At 43.7% G+C, this 23,899-nt stretch overlaps 1 protein-coding gene and 1 long non-coding RNA gene across 6 annotated transcripts in view; both read left to right on the top strand.

Moving 5' to 3' along the window:
• Nucleotides 1-23,899, top strand: part of ZDHHC8 (zinc finger DHHC-type containing 8) — a 108,182-nt gene that overhangs the window by 44,513 nt on the left and 39,770 nt on the right. The window lies entirely within an intron of this gene.
• On the top strand, nucleotides 15,080-16,218 carry LOC108640333. Its single transcript, XR_001921100.1, has 3 exons — nucleotides 15,080-15,137; nucleotides 15,224-15,251; nucleotides 15,759-16,218. It is a non-coding gene; the product is annotated as an uncharacterized LOC108640333 (long non-coding RNA).

Raw genomic sequence — 23,899 nt, 5'->3', positions numbered from 1 at the left:
TGCAAGATTATTTAAATGTGTATATAATACCAAACTAGCTTTTATACCATTTTTCCCTATAATGTTCATGGGAGATTGTAATATTGATTTAGTATTCCCAAGAGCTAATTTTGGCTAGAAAATGTCAATATTAATTTAGTTACTTAATGTTTCAGTCCATCTCATCATCATAGCCTCAATCCTTTCTTTTTTCTCCAGTCTCAGATTTAATATTGAAGTAACTCAATTTTACCCCATCTCCAACCCTTAGAATGATAGGGTCCTGCATGCCCACAGGTGTCCCTGAAAGGACTTGTAGGATGTGACACAGATGTAAGAAAGGTACAGCAAGAAGGAATAAGCAATCATCTTGTTCCACCAGCTGTAACCCATGGGCATTACCATTATCCTTGTTGATTAAAGGACATTTTTCTGAAAAGCTGATAGTTTGGGTCTAACGACACCACGTAAAGGATCTGCTGAATCACTTCTTCAGTTTTGTTCAGTAACTAGTTGGCCTCACCCATTAATTACTATCATATGTCTAATTTATCTTGCCTGAACTGTGCAGCAGCTTCTGGGACTGAACCCCACTGTGCCTACTAGTAAAGAAGTAGGTCCTCCACAGGATTACTTTTTGGTGTTTGTCTCTTCCCAGCAGATAGAGTGTTTAAGATCTCTTACAGAAACCTTTTATTTGAACCCTCAGATTTTTTTTCATGGTGGCTTCTTTTCTGCCACCTTCAATTTTCCGATGCAAATGTAAACATTTGGATGCCCAGATTTGACTGTAATACCTGAGTGGTGCCACGGAATCGTGGCCTGACTTTCTGTTTGAGGTTGCTGAAGGCTGGGTTAGTCCTTTACCCACCGTGCTGCAGCAGTGACACAGCAAACTGCCCCTGCATCACCTGCCAGGATGCTGACGTTCCAGACTCTTCCTCTCTCCTGTCTGTTGTCTGTAGTGACAGAGCAAAATGCCCTGAAGTCACCTGCAGGATGCTGAAGTTCCATTCTCCTGTCAGTTGCCTGTGTTACCAGAGGTGTAGCTCTGTCTCTGGCTTTCCCTGGTTTAACTGATGTCACCTGACTGTGTGCACACTTCTGCTCTTCTTTGTATTTTGGTTTTTTATATCACTCTGCCAGTCTGTGTGTTAGCAGAATATTTCCTCCAAGGAATTCGTTATATCTGGATTTCAGCAGTTTTCTGTATCTGGATGAGCATCTGTGTAGCTCTGATTAATGCAAAACCAAACTGAAGCAATTTCATTCCCCAGTGACTTTAGACTGTCAGCTACTTTGAGATCTGTCAGTTGGCCAACTCTTACTCCATTTAATATGTCCTTTATTGACACATGAGCCAAATTTGTAGTCAGAATATTGTGTGGTGTAAGTCACGTTCCTTGAAAATCTTAACTACTCAACCAACTGTACCAGCCAAGCGATTTCAAATTCTGAAATCAGGTTTGTTTGAATACCAGTCTCATAAACCCCTTGAAATTGTCATTGGTTGCACTCCTGTCTTAAATAGAAACCTATTTGAATTTTTCACTTTCGGGCCAGTCTTGGTCTTGGAAAACAAGGCTGCAGTGGCCAAGGCATGAAGTTAGCAGTCATTTCTCCTGGGAACCATGGAGAATTGCATCCAGGGAGATTTACATTTAAAAATGAACTAATTACAGGCTGAGTGTCTCTTAATGCTGTTAAATACTGCAAACAGACTGGAAAATATGGAGCTGATACAACAAGTGTTGGGTGAGGAGTGTTTCAGATGGATCACAGGCTGTTGGCTTCCCTCAAGACATCGGTGACTCTTGTAATTGTGTTTCTGTGTTCCAAGTCCCAGTCAGGGGTCAGCAGCTCTGGGAAAGCCTGTTTGTACTTGATGTCATTGTTTATACTTTGATTCACAACTCTGGCTGCTTCTTGTGTTTTCTTCAGTGGAAAGAGATGTCAGTAAATGTTTCCAGATAGGAATGCTCATCCACAGCTTAGCTAAACTTAACATACATTTGTTAAATCTTTGAACTCTGTGACAAGTGAAGAAACTGGCCTGGCCTTGCCTTGTAGCCAGAAGTTAAAGTGGGGGTACTGCAGGTTTCTGCTTGATCTCTTGCTTTAGATCCTGGGTTTAGTGGCTGTTGCAGGCAGCAGCTTCCCAGGACCCAGAATCCTGGGAAGGGGACCTCACTGTTCACATCACACACCTTGAGGGTTGAGGAGCAGAAGCACAATTGATTTGATGAGATGGCTTTTACTGCTTGGAAGGTAATATTGAAGAGACTCCAGAATATTCAAGGGTTTGCCTCTTTGCAAATTTATATCATCATTTATATATATATCATCATTTATATATAATTCCAAAATAATCTCTTACACTGAGGGAAGAGCATCACGGAGTTTAAAATCAAGTCTATTTTAGTTTTGCATAAATCCATCCTTACTAATCTTAATCTGCCTTTACTAATCTTGCTGGCCTTCTGCAGAATTGGAAAAGGCTGGTCTGAAATCAAAATAGTGCCAACTCATGTCAGAAACCGCCTCCTGAAGCCAGCTGGTCTGCAGGCAACACCCTTTACCTGCTTCTGATGGAACTTCTGATAGCTGGAGTTATCCATGGCTGATGTCTTTATCCCAGTGGTCATGGTGTAAGGTAGGGAGAGCCATCTGCTCCCAGCAGGATTAATCCAGCTGCTGGCCCCTGAGCGTGCTGCTGCTCCATGATCTGCCTCTGTGAGCCATGGTAGAGGCTGTGGCTGTCACAGCACTGCAGAGACACTCACGGGGCCCACTGCTCTTGAAAGAATTCCCCCAGGATGCCCAATCGTTTGTTTTCTACACCAACAGCAAAAGAAACACTTGTTCTGGGTGTTTTCATCTACGGTTGTACTGCCAGAAAACAAGGATGGAACTAAAATGCACAGTAGGCTCAGTATTACTTTAAAACTGAACCATGGATTAAATCTTATTTTGCTTAAGGAGTGCAATAAATATTTATTTTGGGGAAATGGGAATGTCAGCAGAAGACATAAATACAAAAAATAGTTTGAGATTTCTTTTTCTTCCTTTTAGTTCCTTTGAGTTTTTCCTTTAGGGTTTCATAATTAACAATGAAATAACAAACCTGCTCAAGGGCAGAATGTGCTCTGAGAATCATAAGTGTGGTTATAAAAACAATTTTTTCTCTCCATAGTATACCAGATAGCTTAAATTTTAACCCTGTAAAGCAGGATCCTTGACTTGGGCCATGTGAATTTTTGCTGATAAGGTTTTGAATTAATCCCATTTGTACAGACCTGTGCTTGCAGAAGCTTAAGGAAATTCATCACAGTTGCAGATTGTTTTCCAAGTAATATCCTCATGGACTACGAAGCCCATCATTTTATGGTAAATGTATAAAGATTTTGCTTAACTTCATTTTTGAGGCACTGCCTCTGTAATCTCCGTTGCTCGGTTTTCCAGCAGGCTTTGGCAGCCTGGCTGGAATTGCACAGGATCACAGGGGGGAGGGATGGTAGGGGAGGTTCACTGCAGACACAGCTTGGATTTTGCCTCATCTTTGATACAGCTGAAACTCTTCCTTCCTGCACAGACAGGCAGTCAGTGTGATTTTTGAATATTTGGGTAGAGGATGATGTACAGCAAAGTAATTCAACTGTAATCCTAAGGGGGGATAACAAATAACATCCCTGCTCTACAGGCAGCTGCAATGATTCAGGAGGTGTAAAGGGGCTTTAATGTTGTGAGGAGCTGCCTCTCTAGGGCTCCTTTGAGCAGGCACATCTGTAGCTCTGCAGATGGAGTCCCTGGCAGGCCCAGGCATGGCTGGGGTGGGTTTGCTCTGGGGAGGGGGTGGCTGAGCATCTGCACCCCCGAGGTGTGCTCAGAGCTGCAGGGGGGGCTGCCCAGGCCACTCTGGGAAACGGGCATTCACTTGCAGTCCTCAGGGCATTGATATTACTGCTCATTCCAGAACAGTTATTGTTGATAGGATTACAGCATTAAGGTAATATTTTTATATCAGTGTGATTATTTGTTAATCTGACTAGGTAAGGGGGGAACAACAGTACCTCAAGGAGGAGCTTCAGTGGAGAACTGTCTCCGGAGTGTTTGGCACAGCCATTCAGGTGGGTGTTACCAGGGTGAAACACTTGGGCCAGCATTTCTACTGCCAAAATCTGGGCCAAAGCATGAATGGCTTTGCAAATCAACATTTCCCTTTCAGATGCAGTTCCGTCTTACTTAATAGCAGCAGACACTAAAGTTTGAATTTCTCCTGACTGAACAACTGTCTGGAGATAACTGAGAAGGGGTTATGTGAGGAGATACCAATACACTGTCCTTGTCTGTGAGTACCCCTGAACAGAGAACCATCCAAACATTTTTTGTGTCACTTACCTGTCTCTGAGGCTGGCATATGCTGATGAAAGGCTTTCACTAAAAAAGACCAAGCCCAAAACTTAAAACTCACCCTCTGTAGCTCCATCCAAGGTAGTGTTTGTTAAAATGACTCTTAGTTGTAAAGAAGTGTGATGGCCTGTTCCTTGTTTGGTAGTTTGAATTTTACAGCCTGTGGTGTGGTGTTAAGCCATGGCAGAAGGGGGGCTGTGGGAGTGTGGGAATCCTGTGCACAGGCACAGTGTTGGCACAGAGATGAGCTCCATTTCCAATCCATTCACAATCAGATGGCCCAAACTCACCCCATTCATATTTCTACAGGTTTCCATTTAATTCCTTACTTCCTGCTGCCATCTAAGTTATTGTGATCACAGAATGGAGGCTGATATGACAAATGGCTATGAAATGAAGTCATGTGCAAGTGGGTGCTGATAATTTCAGTTGTAGTCATTGAAAGGCTTTGAAGAAATTCAAAGGTTTGGTGTTGGTTGGTTTGTTTGTTGGGGTTTTTTTCCTGAGAAGATATAAATGAAAAGTGCACCTCTTAAACAGATGGATGTGTGAATGATGAGGAGGTAATCTGATCCATAAATATAAATGGAGTTTTGTCTACTTCTGGCTTCAAGCCAAAAAGCATTAGGTTAAAAATAATTTTAAATTAAACCCTCCTGCTGTAACTTGAAAATAGTTTTCCCTCTGAATGGAATATTTCATAGTGAATGACCAGAGAGGCTCTTGATGAGAATTGCTTTTCAACTGAGCATCTCTGTCAGGCAGATCTGAAAGTCACAGCATGCTCAGCCTCTACCCTCATTGCCAAAGTTCTGCAGGCCAAATTGTTCCCAGTGTGACACCTAAAAACAACTCATCTGTGTTGATGTGTGTGTCCTCTCACAGTGCTGTTCTTGCAGCTCTGGCTTCAGCTGGACTGGGTGCACGGAGCCCTCGATCCTTGTCTTTGGCTGTAGCCAGTGGCAGTTGCCTGAAGAGGGGCACTGGAACAAGCCAGATGAGATGCTTGGCCAAAATATTCTCCCTGATTCCTACAGCTGCAGTCCAGAGTGCTCTTAAATCAGCAGTGGTGTCTTTGCACAGTGTCAAGCAGGGATGGTGGAACATGTTGCAGGGAGTGCCCCAGCGGGAAGGCTCATGCCAGGGCCGGGTCTGCCAGCACTGGGCTGCTCCTGGAGCCAGGAGGGCCAGCCCCGGGTGTCTCCATGGAGAAGGGCTAGTCCTGGGAGGGACAGTCTGCTCAGGTGAGCCTGTGGCTCCTCAGCATCACAGTCCCACACCACAGCCACTCAGAGCAGGCCTGGGAAGAGGATTTGCTTTTCTGAGCTCAAGCAGTAATATGTTTTGGGCATAACTGAAGAATAATGGACTCTTAATCTAAATAACTTATTTAACCTTATTACAAAAATTAACTCCACCTTCTGTAGCCAAAAAACTATTCAGCTAAACTGGAGGGTTGAAATATGCAGAGGAGAAACCTCCTCCAGAAAGCAAAGGGGCAGCAGATGTTATTAGGGTGTGTTTTGCTAACACAGGAGTGCTGATCCCCACTCTCCATTACATATTTAAGCTGTTGCTTTTCTTCCTGAGGAGGGTGTGGGGGTCATATGAACTGTGCTTCCTGCTGACAGCCCCACTGTTGAAAACTTAAGAGAGCTTTTCAATTTGCCAGACTTGTGGTGAAAGCCTCTGATCTGCACTAAACAATCGGGCCTCAGTTCCCGCCCGTCGCGGAGGCAGAGCCTGGTAACATGTGGGCAGCTCCAGCTGCCTCTGAGGAGGTTTTGTTCAGTGTGGGCCTCTGCTCAGCCCGTCGGGCCCTTGTGTTTTGCAAAATGTTAAGTGTTCAACTTTGCTCCAGTGCATTATCTGACAGATCTGCTATTGTTTGGCCCTTTTCTGAAGAGCACTTTGTGTGTGGTGGCAGGAACGGGGGCCAAGCTGTATCTGCAGCGCACGCAAAGGTGCTCTGGGCTTGAGCTGGTGCCACCCAACCTGGGGTGGTGGAGCCCTGCTTGAGTCAGGGGTGCTTTGGACTTGTTCTTCTTGGCCTAAACTTGTGAATGAAAGCATAAAGTACCGTGGCTTTGTTCAACGGGGACAAGCAGTGATAGGTCCATAACGCTGCTATTCCTGGAGCTGTCAGATGGAAGGGAGCTTATATGATAACCCATAATGCTTTGTCTTCTGTGAGAGATGGAGAGATAGCTGTGCCTGAGCATCTCATTTCCAATGGAGAGGGGTGGAGGAAAGTGAAGCAATCCCCATTGAGGCTCCGATGCAGTCTGGCCAAGCTGCAGAGCTGTCATCAAAAGCAGGAAGCAGCTGGATGGGCACAGCTGCAGGAGGTGCTGCAGCTTCCCTGGGAAAGCTTCCCAGGCCAGTGCTGCAAACAGCACATCAGCACAGTGCTGCTGCTCTCCAGGGGCTCTGCCTGGTGCCACTGGGTGCAGAGGCTGCACAGCCCATGGTGCTCAGGGAGGTGCCTTTTCAGGAGGAACCTGCCTGCTGTTCCTTCCAGCTCCCAGTGGTGTAACTTGCCTGTTTTCCAGGATCTGCTCACTGCAGGAGAAGAAAAATGTGTCAAAAACTTATCAGTGTTTCTAAGTCTTGCCTCTCTGAAGGATGCTGTGCACCCTGTCCTGGGGAGCTTACCCTTCCAGGAGCACCTCACTGCTCTGTCTCCCTGCTGAACTCTCCACTTCGGAGTGGCCAGTTGAATGATGAAGGGGTCTTGTAGCTTGGTAAGCTCTCAGAGGCAACCAGAGAAACCTCTGGGATTCCCTGGGGTGATGTTTCTTATGTTCTTGAGACAGAAAAGGAAAGAGGGTCCATTGGCCAAGCTGCATCCTCGGTCTCTGCCCAGCCACTCCCACAGAGCCATCGTTGCTCCAGTGAGAAATGAGTCAGTGCACGTTGTTTGTCTGGCACCTACAGTCCTTGACTCCTCATATTTACTTGAAAGGTGCAAATATTTAGATCTGTTCCAGAACAAATCTGTGTTATTGTTATTTAGGAGGTTTCTTTTCTAAAACAGCTCAGTAATTTTTCTTCTTTTGTGTAGGCTTTGCCAAAATTAAAGACTTTTCCAAGGAAGGAGCCCATGTAAGCACAACTGTGTAGTGGGGGGAACATTTCTCAGCTTGCTTTCCCTTTTCTAAAGACAAAAGAGCCTTATTGAAATGTGCTTCCTTTCTGACTGCTAATGGGTTTTCCTTCCTTCCTCCTTGAAATGAGCTTAACATTCTCCCATCCTGTTGGGTAGAAATTTCAGCCGGGACTGTTTTCCCTGTTGAGGGGTTGAGTCACTGGCCTTGAATGGGAACCTGTGGTGAGATAGGGAGAAGTGAGGGCTTGGGAAGGAAGAGGTTTCCCAGCAGTTTGGTGGTACATGGGGTGGATTTTTCGAAAACAAGGATAAGGTGCTATTCATTCTAGCCTGGTGCTGCTCATATACTTTTCTCGTGGTTTTATTTCTGGATGCTTTCTTATGTTGGATCTGGATAAATTCCAGGACATTATACACAAAATACTTAGAGGAAGAGCTGGTTCCTGCTCAATAACAATGTTCCATTTTAAGCTGTCTCATGTTAAAGGGGGAAAAAATACAGTGCCATGTCACTGGAATTCATTTGTCTCTTGGAGGAAAGATGCTGAAATCTTGCTTCAAAGGCTCTGTGTGGAAATTGTATCCTGAAGCCTGGATATTCTCCAAGGCTTAGTTGAGCTTATTCATAGAAACTCTAAACTTTATGAACTGGACAGCAGACCTCTCAATTTGGCTCTAACTGCAGAGAGGGTGTTGTTTTTGCACGCTCTGATTGACAACACTGAGCACAGGCATACATTTTGGAATAATTAGGAAAATGGACTGGAATTAAAGCAGGCTTTGCTCTGACAACAACCCAGGTGAGCTAAACAGGTCATCTTCCTGTCTGCATTTCTCCCTCTGAAGTAAGGTTTCATTTTGTGTGGTGTTGGGTTGTGTCCTGTGGGTGTATCTCTCTCTCTCTCCCCCCTCAGAACTTCTTTCTGGTCTAAAGTCTTCAGTGGCAGATTTGAGATACAAATCTCCATCTCCTCCCCTACTATCTTGCTCTGCAAGATGAAGAACACAAGAGTGAGCAATGCCATTAAACCACCAAGAGTGAGATTGGGTTAGTGCCTCGCATACACTTTTGCCAGTCTCAATTTATTACTAATATTGTCTGTGTTCTGGAGGTTTCTCTTGCCTTCCCCCCCAGGCAACAGAGCTGAGAAATTAACTTCTAAAGAACAAACCTCAAATGATTATTTGGATTACTGTAAGCAATCTGAGCTTGTGTGAAAACAAACTATTGTTCAGTTGGCTTCAGCAAAAAAAGGGGCTTTTTCGTTTGGTAGGAAAGCAGGTAAGACTTCAAAGCCAGTTGAAACCAATGTGGACTTCTTTATTTGCAGTCCTACCTCTGGAGAGCCAGGAGTGCAAGAGGGTCCCAAAGGTGGTTTAGAGGGCATTTGTGTTGCTGTTTGGGTCTGTGATTGGTTTTTTGTTTGTTTGTTTTATCATTCTGCATTAATTGCAGATCGGTTTATAAGGGATAAGACTCTTTAGTAATATTTCCTTTTTAGAAAGCTCCTGTATGAGTGAAAGGGAAGGCTTTGCTTGGGGGGTTTTTAAGAGCTCTACCTTGAAGGAGAATTTCCTTATTTCCAGTGTTACTTGGGATTCACATATCCAGAGATTTTTTTCTATATAGGCTTTCTCACAGCATCTTAAGTAAGTGTGTAAAAAAGCTGAACAGAGGATCATTTGGACAAAACAAGTTCTGTGCTTTGCTTTTGTCACAGTTTAGTCAGTGTTGGGGCAAATTGGGAAAGGTGTACTGTTCAGAGTTTTGTCCACCCAACATTGCACTGCAGATTAATTTTGAAACTTGCTGCTCAAGAGAATTTAACAAAAAATATCCTATGTAAAACTTAAAAATTTTTTGGGAGTGTTAACAGACAGAGATGTTGAGTGACTTATTTTTTTAATGGAAGTCAAAACATTTAGACATGTAAGAATATAACTGCTTTTTAAAATGTGAAATATCTCCATGAGACTACTTAGCTATCCATACATGACATCCTCTAGGCTGCTTAACTCCTGTTTGCTTTGCCAGGGAGATGAAACAGGGACTCGAGAATGAAGGATAGTCATGGTTTGGAAGAGCAGTTGTTGTCAGTGAAGTTTGTTTCTTGGAAAACCAGGACCTCCGAGCTGGTAACTTTGCTTTGGCACAGGAAAGCCCACGTTCAGGCAGGTGAGCAGGGCCAGTGATGATCAAGGGTCACTCTGGATTTCAGTGAGCTGGTTCAATTCCCATCCTCCTTGGAAGTGTGCACCTTCTTCCTGGCTGGGCTGGAATAATCAGGAAAGAACCAGAGGCTGGGAAGCAGTTAAACTAATGCAGATTAGAGAGGCAGCACTTGGGGGTAGCTGAGGTCTCCTCACTCTGGCAATCGCCTGCCCAAGTGTGGAGGCTGATAAAGTGTCATTACAGGATTCACAAGTGACCTGAGATTGGAGCTGCTGACCTGATACTGGAAGATTTTAATCTAACAGAGAACAAGTATCATCATCATCATCTTTCATATCTCTGAAAGCAGCAGTGTGCACTGTATCTTTACGTTTGATACTTGCAGGCACTGTGAGTGCATCTCTCCTGCCCTGTATCCCACATTGGAGTTTGCAGTGCAGTATCACACACTTCATCTCTCAGTGAAAGAGCCCTTTTAGGATGAAGCCTGGTAAAAACCTCAGGGTTACACTCTCCATCTGAACTGCTTTAGAGATCAACCCAGCTGAATTCTAATTTAGAGAAAAAAGCTTCCCCTGCTGCATTTGCACTGTGCACATTTAGAGAAGTTTGTAAGAGTTGATCTTGAAGTGTCATTTAGGCTGATTGTTCTGTTTTTATGAAAATTTTGCCTGTGAGAGCCCTTGAACACACACTAGTGAGGAAAGAGGTGAACAGAAGTAGACCACAGAATTCTGAATCCATGTTGTATCATGTATCAGGAAGCTTTGTAATAAATGTACTGAACAGCTCTATCCAAGCCTCTTCACAGTTCATATTTGAATTTCAATAGTGTGGTGCCCATCTTGAATCATGTGTCCATCAAAAAATTTAAGGTCAGGTGGCCCAGAACTACCAATCACTTCCTTTTTGGTTGGAAATGCTTGTAAGATGGCTCTTATTTTTAGTATCTGATGTTGGAGATTGGAACTGGAGTGAGTGGGGGGATGGAGGTCCTTGCAAAAAGGATCAGACTGAGTGACAGTGCTGTTCCATCCCTGAATAAGGACCCGGTGGTGGACAGCTGGCACACAGTCCTGCAGAGCTGCCAGCTCAGCAGTGTCTGAGGCAACACCAATGCTGAGGTGTTCCCCTCCTGTACCTTTTTATTAAGCACAATTCTTTGAACAGCAGTAATTTCAGCAAATCTAGGAGGATTTGGCAACTTTCCTCTTCCCTGCCCTTTGGCTTAAGGCTGCAGTTACCTTAAAACTGAAAATACCATCATAAAAACCCCAAATCCCAGGTGTCTGTGACAGGTCACCTGTCTGTCTGTAAGGAATTGGCTGTGTGTGAGGGGGACACGTCCTGTGGTCTGGGCAGGCAGCAGGAGGGGGCTGGGAGGGCTCATGGTCGTGGGTAGTGGCAGCTCCTGAGCTGTCAGGCTCATTAGGGAAGTGCTGCTAATTTGGGCAGGCAGGCGCTGCCAGGCTGCATTGTTGGGGTTAAGCACTGTGAATAGAGCCCGTAAGCAAAGCTGCTGGAATCTGCTTTGTGCTCCCTTTGGACGGCTGGCCTCTGCTCCTGGCTTCTTTTCCACTTCCAAGTGGCCACGTGGAGTTCTGGCACTGGGAGTGCTGTCTGTAGATTAGTTATAGATTGCAGAAGAAATCAAACTTGTGCCGAGAGGAGTTACCCTGCTCCTCTTCTCAGCTCTATTTTTGCATATGTACATTTAGCCAGAGTGTCAGTTCACTACTTCATGTGACTTAATTAGAAATGGATTAAGCCCTCTCTCTTTAAAACCCCCTTTGAACTGCTATAGGTATTTTCCTTATCATCCCTGCTCACATGTGCTAGGCACTAGCTATATAGCAATTAAAGTTTGTGTTTCTTTTCTACTGTCAAAAGATAACCTTTCTCCCCTTCCCTCAGCCACAGTCCTGCAGGTGGGTTTGGAGGTCTGACAGTCTTTGCCTTCCAAATCCACTGCAGTCCCCAGGAGAGCTGGAGGAGAGCTGGGAGGTGAAGGGCCGACCCTTGGGGCAGGGAAGAGGGGGCTCAGGGTGGGTGAAGCTGCCCAGTGCAGCCTGGCTGGGTGGGCTGTGCTGGCTCCATGTGTGCCCAGCTGGAGCTGTTCCTCCTGGGATTACTGGAAAAGGTTGAGCAAGGAGAAGAGATTGTTTTCATCTCATAAAGGCAACAACCAGATTGTCTCAGTGCTGTCTGTCCCCGGCGTGCGTCAGAACATACTGTTAATTTGGGAGTTGGAACCAGTGGAGGATTTGCTGATTCTCTACCATGTGTTTGCCTCTGTGACTCCAGTTTCTCTCTCATCCTTTGGGGATGTTTTTCCCTGAGATCTTCAGTCTTACTAAAACTTACTTTTGTTTCTGCCAGAGAAAATGGTGAAATGAGTAATTTTCTGGTAATCATTTTCTACATTTTTAACCCGATTGATCTGATTATGTTAAGGCTGAGTCAAATACTCCATTAAGAGTTTCAGATGCTATCAGAGCTGAAGCAGGAAGGTTTCCCAGGAGATTGACTGTGTGTGCTTGTGTGGAACAGACCTGGTGGGGAATTGGCCTGCACAGTCACCTGGCAGCTCCAGCACTTCTGTCCCCAAATTCCTGGTCCTCCACCTGCTGGGTCAGGCTCTGCTGTCACACCCAGGTCTGCCCTCCCCTCCAGAAACAAGGGGAATTCGTGCCTCTGCCTGTGCATGTGGAGGGGGATCTGTTTAATGCAGTGCCCCATTTTAGAAAGTAAAGTAGTGTTTTTCCAAGGGTGGAAAAATGTATGCTGTGTGGGAGGGAATCCTTCCTGCAAACAAGCACTGAATTTCCTCATCTTACTTTGCTAGGGATGACTGTTAGCATAAGGCTGGAGGGGACTTTTGAAATGATTCTGGGAAGCTTTGACTCAGGAAAGGGAGAATGATTCATATTATTACTGTTATTTATTAAGGAGAACAGACCATTGAATCTGACCTTTTACTTATCCTTCTCTTTGAAAACTTAAAGCACTTATGCAGTGACCCCAGAAGAGTTTGTGGGTTTGAACCAAGGTCTTTCAGCATAAAAGCATAAATCCCAACTGTGAGAGCTAGCCTGCAATCATGTTAATAACATAAGGTAGTCAAAAGGTGTACATTAGAAAGAAATTTTGAAGTTTCAGCTCAACATAATACTAAGAACTGTGAGGTGACTTACATTTGATTTTGCATTATGCTACAGTGCAGAAAAGATCAGTGCAACCTAAACTATATTTTAATCATAATTTGGCAAGAGAATTTAAACGAAGGAAAAATCAAAACTTGACTCAGTGTGTGTCACAACTGTAATTTCATTCTTGCACTTCTGGAGGTAATACAGCTTAGTTGTTTAGGTAATTCCCCAGGTCAGTTCTTTAAAGAATCAATCAAACAAGATTCTGTCCATTTTATGGAGGTGGAAAGGCACCTGACCATGGCCACACACTCTTGTCTTTTCCACTTATAGTATCCATCTTTATTATCCTTCTGAAAAATCCTGTTAGAAGTTTCCTCATATCTGAGCTACTGGCTTGAATTTTGCTCGTAGTGTCAGTTAAAGTGCAGCAGCTTCATCTCAGCAGAGATTGAGGAGGCATTCAGAGACTCTTCTGGTGAGGAAAAATGTACAGAAAGGGCAAAGTCTGTTGTCACAGCAAGTATAGAAGGTTGAATTTAAATCTGTATTTTACTGCACTGGGGAAGGCAGAAGTCCTCAGCTTCCAGAACTGTGAAGCAAACATTTCTGACCAACTCAACACCTATCCCAGAAAGATTTCCTTATAGGCTCAAGAAAACAGATTTTTGTCAGTAGCTGCAATAAACACATTGTGCAAAGTTAAGAAATCTCCAGGGCTTTGGATTATCAACAGCAATCTTAATTATGTTCAACCTCAGATAAGAATTTATCAGTAATTACAGACATTTAGTTGATAGTCCTCTAAGGTCACCAAAATCATTTCTTGGTTCATTCCTATTAATGCAGTTGAAAGTTTTCTTTGCTTAAAGGTCCAAAGTAATGTCAGCCACATGGCAGTGGAAGAGATGTGATAAGGCATCAAAAATCCATCAGTGGTTTCTTCATTAAGCTGCAAAATAAACTCATTGAACTCCTGTGGTCAGTGTATGGCTGGAATGAACTTATCCCATGTCCTGCCAGAGAATCTGAGTAACTGCTCTGGTAGAAATGAGATCTCCTCTGTTAGGATTGTGAGAACCTCCCAAAACTGAACTCAAACGTGGGCTGTGCACTCAGACATTGGGGGCTGCAGGTGGAATTCTGAGGAGAGGCTGTGTGAGAGCAAACACGTGTCAAACATGGGGTACAGGCTGTGTGAGAACAAACACATGTCAAACATGGGGTACAGGCTGTGAAGAACAAACACATGTCAAACATGGGGTACAGGCTGTGTGAGAACAAACACATGTCAAACATGGGGTACAGGCTTCGTCCTCATGGGCTTGGACTTTGTAGCTCCCTTGTGTTGCCAGAATTAAACACGAGACACAGTTTGTGGCTGTTGTGTCATTTCTGAGTGCAGTGTATGATGTACAGATCACATATTGCAGCAAAATGTGGGCATCTGGAGTTACCCTACCAAGTGACCCGCCTCCTGTCCTTGGTTTGATCCCTGGTGTTCTCCTTGGCTGTCCTGAGCTCCTTCTCCAGATTAGCAATCTCTGTCTAAAGAAAATGGGCATCAAGATCATTCCCAGCAAGACACATCCTCAAAACAAGACTAAAGGCTCCATTTCATGGGAAGATCTGGAGAGTCCACATGCTAAAATCCCCAGCCCAGGCAGTACATCCAGCCCAGGCAGATCATTATTAAGGAGTGTGGTTAAAAACTATTTCCCTGGGAGTGATTTTGCTGCTTGGGCAAATCTCTCCCAGGTGCAGTCCATTAGGAAGGCCAGACCACTTCCTATAAACAAGCAAGCAAGAATGATCCAAAGAATAGCAGGGATGTGTTGCCTTGCCAGCTGGGAAAGTCCGAGAGGAGACTGCAGATTTTAGTGGAGGTAGAATTTGGGTAGAAAAAATCCATAGCCTATAATGGGATTTTTGAAAAGAACTGTTTATTCTGTACAAAATTGTCCACTCAGTAGAACTGGTAGTTTTAATTAACAAGCAGAAGTACCCAAGGAAAAACTCAAGCAACCTAACCTGGTTATTGAATTGAATGCTGCCCTCTTTTTGGGTAGTACAGGTGGGACTGATAAAAGAGATTTAAGTCACCTGCTGTGCGCCATGATTTGCTTTGCCATGGCCAATTTGAACTGCAGCAGCCAACACTGCTTGTTCAGGTTGGGCAACTCCAGCATTTGCAATCTGAGCTGCAGCTCCCTCTTTTCTTTTTTTTTTTTTTTTTTTTTCTTTTTTTTTTTTTTTGAAGATGATCAAAAGAGTCCAAATTACAAGGACCTTCCTCACCTGAGAGGCAGAGAGTTAGGTAAGTAGATCTTTTTGCAAATTCTCTTAACACCCTCCAGCTTCAGCCTGGCAATACAACACTGATATGTTCCTCTTCTCTCCTAGGAATGAGAATTCAAGATCCAGCAAGAAGGTAAGCTGTATACTGAGTTATAACAAATTCACATCCATTCCAAAAAGATTTTTTTCCTAGAAATCCTTTGAATATGAAATTCAAATACTAATTGAAGTCAGTTGTCTTGGAAAATTTTCTGGTCCTTTTTAAATTTTTTTCCCCCTGTTCATGTAGAATGTGGTAATTTATTCTTTTGTTTCCTTGGCTAAGGGGAGTTCAGTGTGTACTTTTGCTTTACCCCACTAGTTTGAGTGATTCATTTTGCCTTCCAGAATGATTACATGTCCATCAATCCAACTGCAAACCCTTTTTGAAAACTCCTTGCTGCTGTTGTATCTAGTGAATACATGGCAGCCAGACTATCTCAAATGTATTGTTTCTGGGGCACAGTGAAATGATTGCAGGGATTATGGCTGGCTGGAGCTAGAACTGAGAGCAAATAAACCAAACAAACTTCCCATTGCCCACCCCCTCCCTGAAGCCTCTGGGCAGTGTGTATAACCAGTATTTCACCTTTTCCTGCAGCATCCAGAGGAGCCTGTGGAAGCACCACCTGGAAGAGCTCCTCCCTGTTTTCCACCTGCAGCCTCACGTGCCTTTGGGTTCCTCCTGCCCCTCAGTCTGCAGGATGTTCAGCACTCTGCCATCTGGGTTTGGCTCCCCCACGGATTCCTCCTGGACCCTGGAAGGGGTGAACAGCCCCAAAGGAAAAGGACCCGACTGGAGCAGAATACAGTTTGAAGAGTCTCCCACATGTTGTTGCTAAATCCTGGGAGCCTCCCTTCAGGATCAGTGTTGCTCCAATGCTTCGCTGGCCAGGGCTGGCAGTGCTCTGGTGGGCAGAGCAGCTCTCAGGTGGCCTCCTTGGCTCTCGTTTGCCTCAGGTTGTCTTCACTTCTCAGAGCTGTCTTTCCTCCTCAGCTCCTCTTCTTCCTCCCTTACTCATGGGTGTTGCTCTTCAAGTGCAAATACACGTCATTTAAATCATGGTTGCTCTGGCTTCACCTTCCACTCTTTAAGTATTACATATCACTTTATTTTATATCAAACCATATCACATTTCTTTTTGGGGTCACAGAAGCATGTTTGACATGTTTAAGTTGCCACTGTGATGTTCTTCTCCAAACAGAATTCAAACCATTATGTTGCAGTCTGTACCAGAGCCTTTCTAGCAGCTGTGTTTATACAGCTCCTAGTAAAATGGGTCCCTGATTAGGATTTTTGAATAGCTCATTCACTGAAAAAATGGTGTTTTGAACCAGCTAAAGCTGTTTAAAAAATTGGGATAATATATGATTAAAAGTTATGGTTTGAAGGAACGTCAGTGGCAACACCCTGCCAAATTTTAGGCCCAAAACATCATCACCATTAGTATCACAAAGATTAAGTTACTGGAATTTAACTGGGCAAGAAGTGGTTTTCTTTTGCTTGTTTAAAAAAGTAGCTGAAAAATTTTGTGCTGTGGACACTGGCACTGTACAAAACCAGTAAGTGCACGTTAAGGCAGGAAACACAAGTGCTGCTCCTGCTCCATTAAACTGGAACACAGGATTAAAGGACCAAAGCTACTTCGACTGACAAAGTCCATATTTAAATGTTTTCTAGATCGTAAACTAAGGGCAAAGATTTATAAGTTTGTGTCGTGACCCATAAATCCAGATCTCCTCTTGTCCTTTGACTCTAGACAAATGGCTTGTAGAGGAATTTGTAGTGGTTTGGATAAATATAGGTTTCAGCAGTCAGACATGTAAGAAACATCTGTAATTGTCTGAGGAATTTGGCAGACAATCTTGTACTTAAATCACATTTTCCCCTTTGAAAGTTGGAAATGTCCATGTATAAATCAGACACACAAGCCACATACCTCTGCACTTGTGGAATTAGACAAGGTATCAACCCTCTGTTACCTTTGCAAATCCTACTGCAAGGTAAGAGCAAGTTGATACCTTGCTGTAATAAAAGAGACCAGCTTAAGGTTCTTTAAAACTGTTTACCTTTTTTGAGGCCCAGAATAAAATCTAACAGCTTTAAGGGGAGTTGCTGTAAAATGGCAGGGCTACTTTAGTGTTCAGAATTTGCCACTTAGCCAAAAGACTAAGACTGAAATCAAAAGGTTCTTTGAGTAAAATTCTACAAACCTTCCTTTCCAGGCAGAATCGCTCAGTTACGTGCAGAGTTGTCACATGCTGGGCCTCTGAGTACATTTAGCATGCAGTTGTGCAGAGCAGTCTGTCTAGAATCATCTCATCCTGTAATGAGATCATGTGAATTCAAAGCATATTAAACTTAATCCTAGTTCCCAGGATTATACCCTGCAAATTTAAAATTGCAGTGTATAAGAAAGGCACAATGTTCCTGACTGCTAATGATAAAAAATGAGGCCCAGCTCACTGTGAACCAGCCTTGGTTTTGCCACTGAAAGCAGAATTTGGTAAAGGGACTTCAGTGAGAGATTCAAGCTGATGCCTGGTGACCTTTGTCAAGCAGAACAAATGATTGCTATGTTTGCTAGAACTGTGTTAGTGCTGGATGCTTCTGGTACAGCCTGAGCAAACAGAGTTTAAAAGTCTGGCTGTCTATCAGCAAACTTTGCCTTTTGATCGAGTCTCCAAATGCTGTAACGTGAACCCTCCAGGCAGGAATTTGTGGCTCTGCTTTATTTGATGCCAGGTCCTTTAATAGTTTCAGAAAGTGACTTTGCTTGTAGTAGAAAAGCATGATGAAAACAGGCATGATCCTGAATAATGTGTTAAAATCAATTCCTGTGTGTCAGATTCCTGCAGTGACCTGTCTGGTGGGATGGCAAGCCCTTCCATATTCAGCTCCCTGTTTTACCCTAAAGACAAGTGGAGTTGGTTGTCAATAGTCCTTCTGAGGCAGAGGTTTTTACTGTGCCTGACTGAGCAGCATCAACTAAAGGGAATGAAGGTGGAAGAATTGTGTCCCATGAAGCCATTTCTGGAACAAAAAATACCTGCCCTGGCTCCACTATGTCACTACTGTTGCACTGTGGAAAACAGACTTACTGTTTCCTTGCAACACTTTCTGCCACCTCTTTTACTCCAGCTTTCCTTTCTGACCTCTCTACTTTTGCCTTGCTGCTCTCTCTTCTACATCCAGTCTCTCCCTCTGTTTTCACTCACTGTTCCTTTACACACCTAACCCAAGGCAATCAGTTCTAAGTGGGGTTTTTTCCTTTGCTCCCTGGGAAACATCTACATCCTTTCTGTTGCCTTCCCAGGGTGTGTTTTATGCCAGCTCTGGCAGGTCTCAGCCAGCTGCAAATTTCCCTTCTCCTCCAGTGGGTAAGAAGTTGATGGCAACAAGTGTGTGTGCCTGCAGGTCTCAGCTGAGCATCTCCCCTTTGGGGTGCTCCTGGTGGCTGCTGCCACACCCACCACAGCAGGGCCCAGCTTCTCTGGCCATGGTGGGGGTGGCAGGGAGTGTTGGCACAGAAGGGGTACAGCAACCTGGCATCTTCCACAGCTGCAGTTTTCTGCCCCTTGAAGAATACAGGTTTCCTTTTCAGGAAGACCAGCCTGTTTGGAAGATATTTTTCGCATCTAATTACAGTGGTTCTCTTGCAAGCCTCTCTGAAGCACTTCAGGAAGCTGCAGTGAGTTGGAGCTGATTGGCAGGTGTCAGACACATCAGCAGTGTTTTTCTTAGGCTGAATTGCCTGACACAGCTCTCTGGAATGTAGCAGGAGGCAGTGCAGTATTTTCATTTAATTGCTCATGGAGATAGCTGCAGGATTGTGGTGTCAGAAAATATTGCTAAATCTCAGGGGATTTCTTGGCATTTTGTTGCCACAATAGAGTCATAGTTGTCAAAGTGGCTTAGTACAGCCACAGAATATATGTGCACTTATTTATGCAGTCTGGAAATGGGGTGTAATAATAAAATACTCTATTTACATTTCTGTGACTTGCATTCATTTGAGTCTTCTAATGCTACTTTTGTCCTTTTCTGTATTGTTTAAATGCATATTTCTTATATTTGAAATTTATGTAGATGTTAAGAAGAATTATATGCTGTCAGTCTGGTCACATTTTGCAACCAGTCTGAAACGTGATCCTACTAGTGGTGTTGTGTCTCTGTGCTGTCTTTATTACCTAGGCATTTCAGTTTTGGAAATCCATATTTATAAGGAATTTGCTCCACAGTAGAACTGCCATCTCATTGTTAATACTGAGATGACAAGCAGCCTGAAAATGAGGTGTCGAGCAAACATGAGCAGTTTCCACTTGAGTTTTTTGGACTGTCCTGAAGCCCAGCAAGTCCAGGTTGTGGAGCATTTGCAAAGTAAGATTAATGCTGTGCAGAACTGCTGCTGAGTTACAGGAAGGCAGTCACCTGAGACCAAAAAATGAAGTTCCTGTGTCTCCAGCTCTCCCCTGGCAGGTCAAAAGCTTGCTTGCCTTCAGGATGTAAAGGTATCTGCTTTGCTGTGTCACAGTTGAAATCTTGTTCAGGGTTATGTTCACTATATGCAAAATATTGTCCTGCAGAAGGGGTGGGTTTTGTCCGTAGAAATTATCTTAGTTGCACAGGTGTAAAAAATACCTTCTCTGTATTGTGTTTTTGAAGATCCTTTTCTCACACACTGTTTGTGTCTATTCCTTTTGTCCCCAGTGAGATGTTTCAGCTAAAGCATTATGATTAAGTCAGGAGAGCATCCAGCCTGTAAGCAGCATGAAGAATGCTCCAATTACCTCCTTACCTGTGTCTGTGGGATTAGACCATGAACTCTTTAGCTGGAAACATCCCTGGCAGGTTGCTCACGTGCACAGTCGTTCTGGCCCAAGCAGAATTGCTTAGAGAAGTAAAAAATTCAGTGTGATCTTGCAGTGCTACTTAACAAAGTCATAGGCACACTGGCCATGGTAGAGTGGTACTGGAAGAGCTTTCTTGATGCTTATCTGTGCTTTTACTCCTTCCATTTGTCATGACCTTGCTACCTCTCACTTCTGGCTTTATTTTGTAGCAGGAGCTTTGTTTCTCTGTTATGATACATTTGCAAATTCACTGCTTTTTCTCCCACGTTTAAGCTGGAGAGAGATTTTTAGTATGTCTTGCAGAACAGATCTGAAATCCAAGCTAATCAAACTAATCTGATAAAATAGGTTTTAGAATTAATCTAACACCAATCTGCTGCTCTGTGAAAAAGCATACATAAGCAGTATTTATTGTCTGTAGCCACAAGAGGGGGGGGAAGCCTAAATGCATTCAGCTTCTGCAGCAGCAAGGAATGTCCTTAGAACAGTGAACATGATAATCACAGTGTTAGCCTGGACTTGCTAGTAAAGGTTAGTGCACAGACCCAGCTGCTCTGGGAAAGGGAAAACTGAGCTGGAAATCATCCCTGGAAACCTGTTGGATTTGTAAGGGGAACAAGGAGAAGAGGAGATAAGATACGATTTTGGGGCTGTAGTGAAAGATGGCTTTGGAGGAAGAGGGTGTGTGCAGGGAGCCTGAGGGAGGAAGGCGAAGGTGGAAAATGCTGAGCCCTGACAGGTCACTGGGCTGTGCTGAACGGTCTGACAGCACCTTCTCACCAGCTCCAGCAACAACCAGGCTGTCCATCACCTGCAGAGAGCCAGAGCATTCATTAGGCAGCACGATTTTTCTATCAACACATAGTTTTTCCTGCCTGGTGAGCTGAAGAAAAGCTTCTTATAGTTACTTCAGCAGGGGAAGCACACAAACGGGCAGGTCGTACTCTGTGTCAGATTATGGGATTTATGACTCAGAACTATTTTAGTCTGCCACAAACATTTGAAGCCTGGGACATGGATTCCAGAAACTGATATTTTGCTGTTCATCATCAAAGGTTTGGTCAAAGGTTTCTTCTGATCAAATTATTTATGTCTTCGCAACCCTTTCAGTTTTCACTAAGTATATTTGCATATCTGAATTTCCCCAAGAGAAACATTCTAAGCAGTGTTTAATTTGAACTTCAGCATTTGGCAGAATAAAAATTATCATTGTATAACTGATCACAAAAACTGCAGTTTTTGCAAGTATCAGAGAGGCCTTTGGCATAACTAACACAGTACCCTATGCAAATATTCCTAGTTGAAAAGGAATTAATCTCTTTTTGCAAAGGGTCAGCACGAATCTTTCAATGGCACATAAGCCTGCTTTTGAGGGAACAGGTTCTTAGCAAGCCCTGAGGATTCTGATTGCAAAACTGTACACTACACTGAGACATATGCAAATACCTTGTTCTCTTACAAATATACCATAAATTCTGTATTTTGTGAATTTAGCTGTAACTTACATGGCATGCAGGAATTCTGTAAGAGCAGGATCATCTCAGTCTGGAACTGGACAATGTCAGCTGTAAGCTGGGGTAGAACAAAGCTGGAATTGATGGTTGGCCAGGTCCCTTTGCCAAGCTACTCGTTTTCATCATTCATAGCAAGAGAGCCTTATTTTGTACAAATCCTTTTGTTGGTGGAGACAGCAGACAGGTTCTATTCTGTCCTCGGAGAAGGTGGCTCGGTGCCAGCGCCAGCAGCCAGCAATCCGAAGTGTTGTGTTAATCACCAGATTAATTTTTCCTTTTATTGGCTTTTCCTTTCAATAGCACCAAGCATGACATGCTGTAAAACAGCAACACTGGTTGCAGAAGGGCTGGCGAGCATGTCTGAGCCCCCTGGCTGTGGTGATAGCTGAGCGAACCCTTGGCTCCGTGTGCAGCCCTGGAGACTCCCAGGAAAGCAGACTGGGAACACACCCTCGTGTCCGTGACTGGGCCTGTGCTGGGGAAGGGTGAGGGGAGAGGAGGCACCTGCTCCTGGCTGTGAGAGCTGAGCTGGGGCTCACCTGCCTTCCTTCCTTCAACATCTCACACAGCTGAAGGTTCAGTAGCATGGTGGATGCCTGAGCTCTCCTGCTCTACATCCAGTCCAGAAATGGTCTGTGCTTTCGTTGGGATGTATTTATTTTAGCCTTAGTGTGTCCATATGCAAGTTATCTTGTAAAAGGAAATGGTGGTAGACCCAAAGCACGTTAAAGATTTGTGCTCATCCCACTGAACACAAGAGATTGTGCCTTGCATTGAATATAGGAAAAAAAAGAATTTATTTTTTTCCCAGGAGGATGATGTTAGATTCAAAATTTCTTTATCCTCAGAGTTTTCAGCAATGACTATGTGACCATCCATGGTGTTCTGTGCCATCGAGCACAAATCTGGTCATGGGTGGGAATGCTTATGGTGGAGAGGTTTGGTCTGTCTGCTCCTATATCTGCCTTTCATCTTCATTCAAGGAACTCTGGTGGCCTTGGAACAGAAAGTTTAGCAGAGTTTGGTGTGAGTGCAAGAATGGATAACTCTCTGCTTGGCAAAGAGTTGTCAGCTTCCAGAACCCTGCACTTTGATGGTTATTAAACATTTTAAAACTTAAATTAATAGACTTCTGTCTTTCCACAGTCTATATTGTAACCTATGAATATTATGTTCCAAATGGTCTGTGCTGCCAGAGACAGATGATAGAACTTTATTGTGCACAGAGGAAGGTAAGTGTACCTTCAGTGTAATGTCCCTTTAAATTAAAATTTCTGGGTTTGGATTGACTCGTTTTACTGATATCTTCAGTTTAAAGGCACAGATTTGCACGTACCTTTTCCAGCCAAAGTTGTGTTTATTAGCTTTTCACGATCAATAGGTAGGGCAAACAATAATGTTAATCTACTGTATGAGTAATACAGCTGCTGAAAGATCAGGGACCACTTCATGGTACAGACAGATGCTGGCTGTAGTTTGTCAAGGTTGGGTTCCCCTGAAAGCAGAGGTTAAAGAATGCAGCCCTGACTTGTGGTTGTTCCTACTTCCCATGTTTTACAGGAGCTGCTCTTGTCAATTCTTTCTTCTGCTGGAGATCCTTGTTCAATGAAAGTGTTCTGTGAGTGATAATCTTGTGAAGTAGAAATCCACAAATGTCACTTTTTCAAATAAACACCATGTGGCAACTCTCAAGGAAGTGGCCTAACCTTTTGTTTCAAGGATTAAACTTCTAAGCCCTAAGCCCCTCTTTCCATCCCTGTGCCTGCTCTCTCGAGGGGCTGAGACTTGGGGGTGGGGGGACTATGGACGGTTATGCATTTATGTAAATATGAAACATTGACTGGAAATGGAAGGGGGGGAGACTGCAACCAAACATCTGTCTTTGCAAACTTAGTATTTATTGCAGAGTTAAACAAAATGCCTTATTGTTTAGAGCACTTTTTGCCTTGGGCATTGGCTTAGACAGTCGGCGTTGGCTGAAAAGAATTTCCTAACTCCCTTTTCCACACAACAGAAGATTAAGTAGATAACAGCAACAATTGGCTGTTTGGATCTGGCCTTGACATATGTTCCAAGCATCTACTTCATGATCCAACAGCAGTATTTTTCTCTTTCATGGCTGCAGCACTTCACTCCTCTTTTACCATCACTGCCACTTATGCGCCATCAGGGGCTTCTTTCTGAGCCTTCTTTCTGGTCAAAAGTGAACAATTATAAAAGAGTCTTGCTGCATAGTATGTAAATTCTTTATGCACAGGGAATATTCCTGTGCATAATACATTATTAGTATGCAAAGTCTTTCAGAGTTGCAAAAAAGCTCCATTACAGGAAACAAGTTCAAAGCAAAAGTGAGAGGAATCGCATGAAGAAGCTT

Source organism: Manacus vitellinus, unplaced genomic scaffold, assembly GCF_001715985.3.
Source record: "Manacus vitellinus isolate BGI_N305 unplaced genomic scaffold, ASM171598v3 scaffold_31_pilon, whole genome shotgun sequence".
NCBI lineage: Eukaryota > Metazoa > Chordata > Aves > Passeriformes > Pipridae > Manacus > Manacus vitellinus.
Note: the sequence above shows the minus strand (reverse complement) of the source record. Positions and strands in the feature narration are given on the sequence as shown.